The sequence below is a fragment of the Phaseolus vulgaris genome, chromosome 2, assembly GCF_000499845.2.
Source record: "Phaseolus vulgaris cultivar G19833 chromosome 2, P. vulgaris v2.0, whole genome shotgun sequence".
Lineage (NCBI taxonomy): Eukaryota > Viridiplantae > Streptophyta > Magnoliopsida > Fabales > Fabaceae > Phaseolus > Phaseolus vulgaris.
Genome location: NC_023758.2, coordinates 15,349,919 through 15,360,551, shown reverse-complemented (window position 1 = coordinate 15,360,551; position 10,633 = coordinate 15,349,919).

Sequence of the window (10,633 nt, the reverse complement as noted above, 5' to 3'; positions counted from 1 at the left end):
TCTTCTTCACCAAACCGTCCAGCATATAGGACCAATCCAAGTGAAACCAAGGAAATTCGCCAACAAGTTGAGGCTTTGATTGAGAAAGGGTGGGTGCAAGATAGCATGAGTCCTTGTGCTATGCCTATCATCTTAGTGCCAAAAGAGGATGGCACATGGCGAATGTGTTCGGAATGTAGGGCCATCAATAACATAACAATTAAGTATAGGCATCTTGATGGAGATCAAGCTCAAGAGAACATGGAGGCCACTCATCAAGCTCAAGAAGAGGTGGAGGCACAAATGGAGGACGCCCATGGAGGTCAAAGTCCACCTCAAAGGATTACAAGAAGCATGTTCAAAGCTTTGGGAGCTAGAGGACATTTATTTTCTCTTTTTGTAGTTTCTTTAGTTGAAGGTGCTTAGAGGGAAACTTTAGAAACCTCTTTTGTTATAGCATCTTTTAGGCTTTAGTTAGGAGCTTTAGGGGGGTGTGTTAGTAGATAGGTGTAGAAGTAGAATAGGAGGTGCCAAAGTGAAGGAAGGAGTCACACCTTCCTCATGGCTTGAAATAGGCGCCGGTTTTAGCTAGCTTTGGGAGGGAAATTTGAATTGTTTTAGCTTGCTTTTTCAGCACCTTAGGCTATATATAGAGGTGCTCTCTTTGTAAAATTCAGATTGGAATTAATCTAAGAAAACTCTACTCAAATTTTGAGTGACCTTTGGAGAGCTTTTGGAGCCTTCTTCTCTAGTCTTATCTTGATGGATCATTGGAGTCCTCAAGTGGCGGCATCACTCTCATCTAGGAGCATTCCACACTTTTAGTGGCGAGATCATCCAACATTCTTCCATCTTCATGAGCACTCTCTTCTCCTTCCTTTCTTCTCTTTCAATTACTCTTGTTGTCTTGTGTTCTTGAGCATTTTTGGTTCGGCTGTTCTTAATTTTCCAGCACCTATGTTTTGTTCTTTGTCTTTTAATTTCATTTTGTTCGGTTGAAATGTGTTCTTATGCAATTCTGTTCGGTACTCCTTAATTCTTCCTCTTTGTTGATTCAATTTGACAATATTTGGTTCATCCAAATGAGTTTGGGATTTGGTACTAGTTATTGGTGAGTTCTTGTCTTAGAACCATGATCCAACTCTAAGAAAAGTGCCTCTATATTTTCCAGCTCAAGGTGATTCCTAAAAATGTCAAGAATCTTGTTCTATGTGGCTATTGGAATCACATCATGTGGTATCATGAGTCTTAGGTTCTTCTTGTTTAATTGTTGAGTTGTGTGCACTTTTATTTCAAGAGCTCTTTATTTTCTTGCAATTTAAGTTTCTGTTTTAGAATTTTAATTGAGTATTCTTGCTGTTTTTCTTTTGCTCCAAGTGTTTGTGGAAAGGTTTATGGCACTCATAATTCTTATGACTATGGTTGCTCTTTTGGAATGGTATTATCCTTCCTAGAGTTTACCTTAAGCTTCCTTTCACTTGTTACAATTTGTGTTGTGTCTTTTAATTTTTGAATCATGTCAAGTTTTGTCTTAGTCATGTTATTCCATATATGTCATTACTTCTAGTAGTACTTTTATTGTTTTGATTGTTTCTTGCTTTGGTGTCATATAATTTTCTGAATTGATGTTGATCCTTTGTGCATTTTCTTTTTAGAATTGAGTTCATACTTGTATTCTAGACCTATACAAGTTCCAATACATCATTTTCTATTATGTCTTTGCTAGTTCATCATTCTGTTTTTTTATTCCTATTAGGATTCCTCTGTTTCTGAAAAGAGTGCTTACTGTTTTTCCTTATTGCAATTGATTTACGTACTGTAAAATTCTGAAATTCTGGATTTGAGATATTCAAAGTGTTAGAAAAGAATAGAAAAAAGAATCATTCAAAAATATGAAGTACACAAAAAATGATAAATAAAATAAAAAAAGTGTACATTCCTGCCGAAAAAAAATACGGTAATCTGGCAGCGATTTTAAAAAATTTATTTCTCTCAATTGGCTTACTGTTTTTAATTGATTCCAGTGCCATTATTGAGTTAACATCTTGAAGTTTCTGTGGTATAAATTTCATAATCCAGTTCGCTCTACAACGTTCCAGTTAAATCAGTGAATATCAAGCACAGTTTGCATAAAAAAAAAAAAATTCCAGTAGCTAAATTTTTTGTTTTCTTCATCTACTCTAGTGCTTTTCCTTAGGTATTCTTTTGTGTGCCTACTTTTCTCATTGAGTTCTTTATTTTCTTGATTGTCTTTCATTCTTACTCTTTGAGTTTGTCTTACATATAGTATTCCTTTTGCAATTACCTTTCCTTGCTTATACCTTTTCTTGTTTGTCTTTATTGTTTCTTTGGTTTTGTGGTGGTTTGCTCTTAAGATTGGTGTGCTGGCTTTGACATATTTCATTTGAGGATTCCAAGGCCTCAAGATCAGATTGGTGCAAGAACATTATTTCTTTGAGAGTGATATCTTTTCAGCCTTAGTTCACTTCGGCAGTTTCATTGCCATAAGCTCACTGTTTTTGCTAATTTTTAACTTGTTTGCTGTTTTTGTGTGTTTGCTGTTTTTAATTACCAATGGCTGGATTTTCAAGTGATGCATCCTACAAGCAGAATTCTCCTTCCAAAGCTTCAATTCTTGGTGAATTACATGAAGCTCAAAGAACAATTAGACGGTTGGAGGAGAAAATGCTAAAGATGGAGGTACAACAAGCTAGACCATCTCCTTCTATCCATGATGGACATCATTCTCATAGACCATCTTCTAGAGCTTCTTCAAATGATGTTTGCCGTGAAGATGAGCATAGGAGAAGGAGACCTCCACCCCAAGTCCATGGACAAAGACATCATTACCAAGGGGAAAGAATTCACTACGGCAATGGCTTCTACCATGATGCAAAGTCCAAGCTTCCTTCGGTCAAACTACCTTGTTTTAATGGTTCTAGTGATCCAAATGTGTATCTAGATTGGGAGGCTAAGTGTGAACAAATTTTTGAGATCCATGAGATCCAAGATGAGCATAAGCTCAAGCTAGCCACCCTAGAGTTTAGTGATTATGCCATGAAATGGTGGCATGGAATTGTAAAGGACATTATCTATCACAAGGGTCCTCCCGTGGACTCTTGGAACTCTTTAAAGGATCATATGCGCGCTAGGTTTGTGCCCCCACATTTTAGGAAAGACCTCATGTTGACACTCCAACGGTTTCAACAAGGCACGCTAAATGTGGATGAATATTATAAGGAGCTTGAGACGCTTGTGCTTAAAATTGAATTAGAAGAAAGTGAAGAAGCCATGGTTGCTAGGTTTGTGAGTGGTCTTAGGAAGGATATTCAAGACATTGTTGAGTTACAAGAGTATTCATCATTGGGCTCTTTAGTTCATCTTGCAATGAAGGTGGAAGCCCAACTTGCTAAGAAAAACTCTTTTAAAAATGCTTCCAATGATGGATACTACTCCAAGTCTTGGAGAAACAAAACTTCTTTTTCTAAACATCCTTCCAAAGATTCTTCTTTCAAACCCAAGGAATCTAAGCCATCAACTTCTAGACCTAAGTCTCCCACTAGAACATCTAACACTAAATGCTTTAAATGTATGGGTTATGGTCATATTGCTGCAAATTGTCCTTCCAAACGAAGTATGTACATGCATGAGGGCATTGTAGTTAGTGAGCATGATTCGATTCTCCAAAGCATTCATTGCATTCTCATGCATCTAGTGAGGAAGAGAGCGAATGTCCACTTGAAGGGGACTTGTTAGTTGTGAGAAGACTTCTTGGACAAGTTTCACAACCTTTTGATGAAAGTCAAAGGGAAAATATTTTCCATACAAGATGTCTTATTCAAAACAACATTTGTTCCTTGATAGTGGATGGGGGTAGTTGTGCAAATGTGGCTAGTACAAGAGTAGTAGATAAGCTTGGATTGCCTACTATCTCTCATACAAAGCCCTACAAGTTACAATGGCTTAGTGAAGTAGGAGAAATAATTGTTAATAAACAAGTCCTCATCCATTTCTCCATTGGAAAATACAAAGATGAGGTATTATGTGATGTTGTGCCCATGGAAGCCACTCATGTTCTTTTGGGAAGGCCTTGGCAATTTGATAGAAAAGTTTTACATGATGGCTTTACCAACAAATTATCTTTTGAATTCCATGGTCACAAGGTTACTTTAAAATCTCTCTCTCCAAGAGAAGTCCATGAAGACCAAGTTATCATGAAGAAAAAGAGGGAGAGTGAAAAAGATAAAAAAGATAAGAGTTCTAAGCCTACACTCCTTGTGTCTAGGCGTGACATTGAAAGGGAAATAGTGGCTCATCATCCTCTTTTTTTAGCCATCCCTAGAACTCTTAGAATAGAATCACTTGTTGATAGTCCTCATTGCTTGGAAAATTTGGTAGAAGAGTTCAAAGATGTGTTTCAAGATCCTCCAAATGGACTTCCACCTTTGAGAGGGATTGAGCACCAAATTGATTTGATACCGGGCTCTTCTTTACCAAATCGTCCAGCATATAGGACCAATCCAAGTGAAACCAAGGAAATTCGCCAACAAGTTGAGGCTTTGATTGAGAAAGGGTGGGTGCAAGATAGCATGAGTCCTTGTGCTATGCCTATCATCTTAGTGCCAAAAAAGGATGGCACATGGCGAATGTGTTCGAATTGTAGGGCCATCAATAACATAACCATTAAGTATAGGCATCCCATACCTAGACTAGATGATTTGTTGGATGAATTACATGGTTCAAAAATCTTTTCAAAGATTGATCTTAAAAGCGGCTACAATCAAATCCGTATCAAACCGGGTGATGAATGGAAGACAGCTTTTAAGACCAACTTTGGTTTATATGAGTGGTTAGTTATGCCTTTTGGTTTAACAATTAAGTATAGGCATCTTGATGGAGATCAAGCTCAAGAGAACATGGAGGCCACTCATCAGCTCAAGAAGAGGTGGAGGCACATATGGAGGACGCCCATGGAGGTCAAAGTCCACCTCAAAGGATTACAAGAAGCATGTTCAAAGCTTTGGGAGCTAGAGGACATTTATTTTCTCTTTTTGTAGTTTCTTTAGTTGAAGGTGCTTAGAGGGAAACTTTAGAAACCTCTTTTGTTATAGCATCTTTTAGGCTTTAGTTAGGAGCTTTAGGGGGGTGTGTTAGTAGATAGGTGTAGAAGTAGAATAGGAGGTGCCAAAGTGAAGGAAGGAGTCACACCTTCCTCATGGCTTGAAATAGGCGCCGGTTTTAGCTAGCTTTGGGAGGGAAATTTGAATTGTTTTAGCTTGATTTTTCAGCACCTTAGGCTATATATAGAGGTGCTCTCTTTGTAAAATTCAGATTGGAATTAATCTAAGAAAACTCTACTCAAATTTTGAGTGACCTTTGGAGAGCTTTTGGAGCCTTCTTCTCCAGTCTTATCTTGATGGATCATTGGAGTCCTCAAGTGGCGGCATCACTCTCATCTAGGAGCATTCCACACTTCTAGTGGCGAGATCATCCAACATTCTTCCATCTTCATGAGCACTCTCTTCTCCTTCCTTTCTTCTCTTTCAATTACTCTTGTTGTCTTGTGTTCTTGAGCATTTTTGGTTCGGCTGTTCTTAATTTTCCAGCACCTATGTTTTGTTCTTTGTCTTTTAATTTCATTTTGTTCGGTTGAAATGTGTTCATATGCAATTCTGTTCGGTACTCCTTAATTCTTCCTCTTTGTTGATTCAATTTGACAATATTTGGTTCATCCAAATGAGTTTGGGATTTGGTACTAGTTATTGGTGAGTTCTTGTCTTAGAACCATGATCCAACTCTAAGAAAAGTGCCTCTATATTTTCCAGCTCAAGGTGATTCCTAAAAATGTCAAGAATCTTGTTCTATGTGGCTATTGGAATCACATCACATCTCATACCTAGACTAGATGATTTGTTGGATGAATTACATGGTTCAAAAATCTTTTCAAAGATTGATCTTAAAAGCGGCTACAATCAAATCCGTATCAAACCGGGTGATGAATGGAAGACGGCTTTTAAGACCAACTTTGGTTTATATGAGTTGTTAGTTATGCCTTTTGGTCTAACTAATGCACCAAGTACCCTCATGCGCCTCATGCATCATGTTCTTAGACCATTCATTGGTAAGTTTGTTGTTGTTTACTTTGATGACATTCTCATTTATAGCTTATCTTTGGATGACCATAGGTTGCATGTTAGGCAAGTTTTAGAAACCCTTAGGAAGGAACATTTGTATGCTAATCTTGCTAAATGTATGTTTGCTCTTGATCATATAGAATTCCTAGGGTTTGTTATGAGTTGCAAAGGGGTCCATGTGGACAAAACTAAGGTGATGGCCATTCAAAATTGGCCTACACCGAAATCTTTGAATGAGGTCCGAAGTTTTCATGGTCTTGCTTCTTTCTATAGAAGATTTGTCCCAAACTTTGGTATCATTGCCGCACCACTCAATGACATAGTGAAAAAGGATGTGGTCTTTCAATGGGGAGAAACACAACAAAAAGCTTTTGAAACTTTGAAAGAAAAATTGACTAATGCTCCCATCTTGGCCCCTCCTAATTCCACTAAGACATTTGAGATTGAGTGTGATGCTTCAAGCATAGGTATTGGGGTTGTTCTCCTTCAAGAGGGCCACCCCGTAGCCTATTTTAGTGAGAAATTGAAGGGAAGTCATCTCAATTATTCCACCTATGATAAAGAATTATATGCACTTGTTAGGGCTTTGTTTACTTGGCAACACTATCTTTTTCCCAAAGAGTTTGTGATACATAGTGATCATGAATCTCTTAAATATTTTAAAAGCCAAAACAAGCTTAACAAGAGGCATGCTAAGTGGGTGGAATTCATTGAGCAATTTCCTTATGTGATCAAACACAAGCAAGGCAAAGTAAACATTGTGGCGGATGCTCTTTCTAGAAGATACACTTTGCTAAATCTTTTAAGCTCTCAATATCTTGGTTTTGATCACATTAAGGAACTTTATCATGATGACCTTGATTTTTCTCTCATCTATCAAGAGTGTCTTAAGGGAGGAAACAAAGATTTTTTTATACAAGATGGCTTTCTTTTTAAAGGAAAACGTCTTTGTGTTCCTCAATGCTCTATTAGATTATCTCTTGTTAGAGAAGCTCATGAGGGGGGTTTAATGGGACATTTTGGGGTTGCTAAAACTTTGGATGTGTTGCATGAACATTTCTTTTGGCCTCATATGCATAAACATGTTCATAGTTTGTGTGATAAATGCATAGCTTGCCGCAAAGCTAAGTCTAATATGCTTCCCCATGGTCTATATACTCCTCTTCCTATCCCTTCAATGCCTTGGGTAGATATATCTATGGATTTCATCTTAGGCTTACCCAAGACATCAAAGGGAAAGGACTCCATTTTTGTGGTAGTGGATCGTTTTTCAAAGATGGCTCACTTTATTCCTTGCCACAAAGTGGATGATGCATGCTACATTGCAAACCTATTCTTCCAAGAAGTGGTTCGCTTGCATGGGATTCCTAGATCTATAGTGTCCGATAGAGATCCCAAGTTCTTGAGTCACTTTTGGAAGACCTTGTGGGGCAAGCTTGGAACTAAGCTTTTATTTTCTACCACTTGCCACCCACAAACTGATGGTCAAACCGAGGTGGTGAATCGAACTTTGGGACAACTATTGAGATGTTTTATTTCGGGGAATCCTAGAGTGTGGGAGAATTTACTACCCCATGTTGAATTTGCATATAATCGTGTAGTAAATTCTACCACCTCACATTCTCCTTTTGAGGTTGTCTATGGGTTTAACCCCCTAACACCTCTTGATCTTCTTCCTATTCCCCTTCTTGGAGATGTCTTGTGCAAAGATGGGGATGAAAAGGCTTCTTTTGTGAAAACTTTGCATAAAGACATCAAGAAGAGAATTGAGAAGAAGGTTGGCAAGTATGCTGAACTTGCCAATAAAAGGAGAAAAGCATTGTTGTTTGATGAGGGCGATTGGGTTTGGCTTCACTTGAGGAAGGATCGTTTTCCTACTCAAAGGAAGTCCAAACTAATGCCTCGAGGGGATGGACCTTTCCAAATCCTCAAGAGGATTAATGACAATGCTTATGAGTTAGATATGCCTGATACATTCTTAGGTAGTCATACTTTTAATGTCAGCGATCTAACTCCTTTTTCTGTAGGTCTCCAGAATTCGTGGTCGAATTCTCTCCAACTCGGGGAGTATGATGGAGATCAAGCTCAAGTGGACATGGAGGCCAATCAACAAGATCAAGAAGAGGTAGAGGCGCAAATGGAGGACGCCCATGGAGGTCAAAGCCCACATCAAAGGCTTACAAGAAGCATGTTCAAAGCTTTAGGAGCTAGGGGACAATTATTTTCTCTTTTTGTAATTTCTTTGGTTGAAGGTGCTTAGAAGGAAACATTAGAAACCTCTATTGTTATAGCATCTTTTAGTCTTTAGTTAGGAGCTTTAGGAGGGGGTGTGTGTTAGTAGATAGGTGTAGGAGTAAATAAGGAGGTGCCAAAGTGAGAGAAGGGATCACACCTTCCTCATGTCTTGTTTTAGGCGCCGATTGTAGCTTCTTTTAGGAGGGAATTTTGAATTCTCTTAGTTTGATTTTCAGCACCTTTAGGCTATAAATATAGGTGCTGCCCTTGTACATTTCAGATTTGAATTTTAATTAGAGAAACTATACTCAAATTTTGAGAGAGCATTGGAGAGCTTTGAGCCTTCTTCTCTAGTCTTATCTTGATGGTTCCATGGTTACCTCAAGTGGCGGCTTGCACACTCATCTAGGAGCATCCATCCTTCTAGTGGCGTGATCATCCAACCATACATCCATCTTCATGAGCTTTCTCCTCTCCTTCCTTCCTTCTCTTTTGTTATTCATGTTTTAAGCTTGTGTTCTTGAGTTTTGGTTCGGTTATTTGCTTTTTCCAGCAGCTGTTCTTATTCTTCTTTGTTTTGGTTCGGTGCCTTTTAATTTCCAGCACTCCTATTCAGTTTCCTTGCCTTTTAATTCAATTTGTTCGGTTCATAGTTGTTCTTATTCAATTCTATTCGGTGCTTTTGCTTTTTATCTCTTTTTGGTGGTTCAATTTGACAATATGTGGAACTTCCATATGTGTTTGGATTTGGTGCTAGTTTTGGTGAGTTCTTGACTTAGAACATTGATCCAATTCTAAGAAAAAGTGCCTAACTATTGTCCAACTCAAGTTGATTCCTAAGAATGTCAAGAATCATTCTCTTCTTTGCTATTGGAATCACATCAATTCTCATCCTTTGCTTTAGTCAATTCATTAATTTTCGCGTCATTCTCCAATTGTCTATATGAAATTAATTGAACGTCCTTGGAAAATTGTTTTAAAAGCGATTTTAGGGACTTCATATCACTTTCAATAGATTTAGAGGAGTGAGAAGACATGACTAAAACTTTGTGTTTAGAAGTGCTTTACCTCAAGAAAGATGAGGAAAGTTAATGAAGGTAGCTTTCCAGGTAAGAGAGGTGAGTCACTAAGGACTACTTAAGTACCAAGTCTTGCCTTAGCCAAAAACTATCCCTCAAAAACTTCACACAATTCTTTTTCTAGGTAAATTACTTAGAACACAATGAGAATGGAGAAATCAAATTTTATGCAAGAAAAATGATGCAAAGCTATTTAACAAATAAAGCAATTTATCAAAGCTTTAAACAAAGATTACATAAGCAATTTAAGCAAAACTAAGCAAGGATTACCGTAAATCAAACTAGCTAGCGCAATTAAAATTGTTATTCTACAAATCTTTAAACTAGGCGTCTCCTAGGTGAGGCTTCTTAGACACTTTGAGCCTTTGAAGATACACTCACCGTCTAATCGTGATTAATCTATTAATTAACAAAAGTTAAATTTAATTACAACTCAAGAAATGTAAAGAAATTGAATTGCACAAATTTAATTTCAGCTTTGCTAAGCTATGCACTCCTTTGGTTTGTTTTTGCTCTTCTTTGTTGTGCCCTTCAAAGTGTATGGTTTGTTTTTGGTATTTGTATTTGTTGCTGCCCCTTGCCTTGAACCTCTTATGGTTTAAGCAATTAAATTCTCCAAAACAGTACCTACTAAGTAGAGCTAGACTCTCCTCAAGTCAATTTCCACTCAACAAGCACCAATTGAAATTTATCCACCAACAATATAGAGGTCAAGAAAAGAAAGCAAGAAACAATTAAATTTTAAAAACAGCACCACTGCAATTGGATTTAATGATATGGCACAACTAGAAAGAGTTCAGAATGATATTGGACAAGAAAATAAAAAAATAAGCACTCAATAAAAGATGGCACACAAAAGGAACCTAAAGAATGGCACTAGAATTGATTTGAAAAACCAAAACAGCACTACTGGAAAATTAAGGTTCAGAAAGCGTGACTTAAAATATTTATGCTGAGCTGGCTATTTTGAATTTTCTTCTGAAAATTTAAACACAAACAATTCAGTCTCTTAACAAACATTTGACGCTGGAATCACACCAAAAACATGTACCAATTAATTGTGATAAATTTTTCAAAATGAATGTCCAATTACCGCCAGGTTTTAGCGCCAGAATGCACACTTTTTTGTGTGACTTATCTTTTTTTTTCTATTTTGCCTTTTCAAATAATTCTTTTTTTCTTCTTTTTCTAACACTTCAAACCACT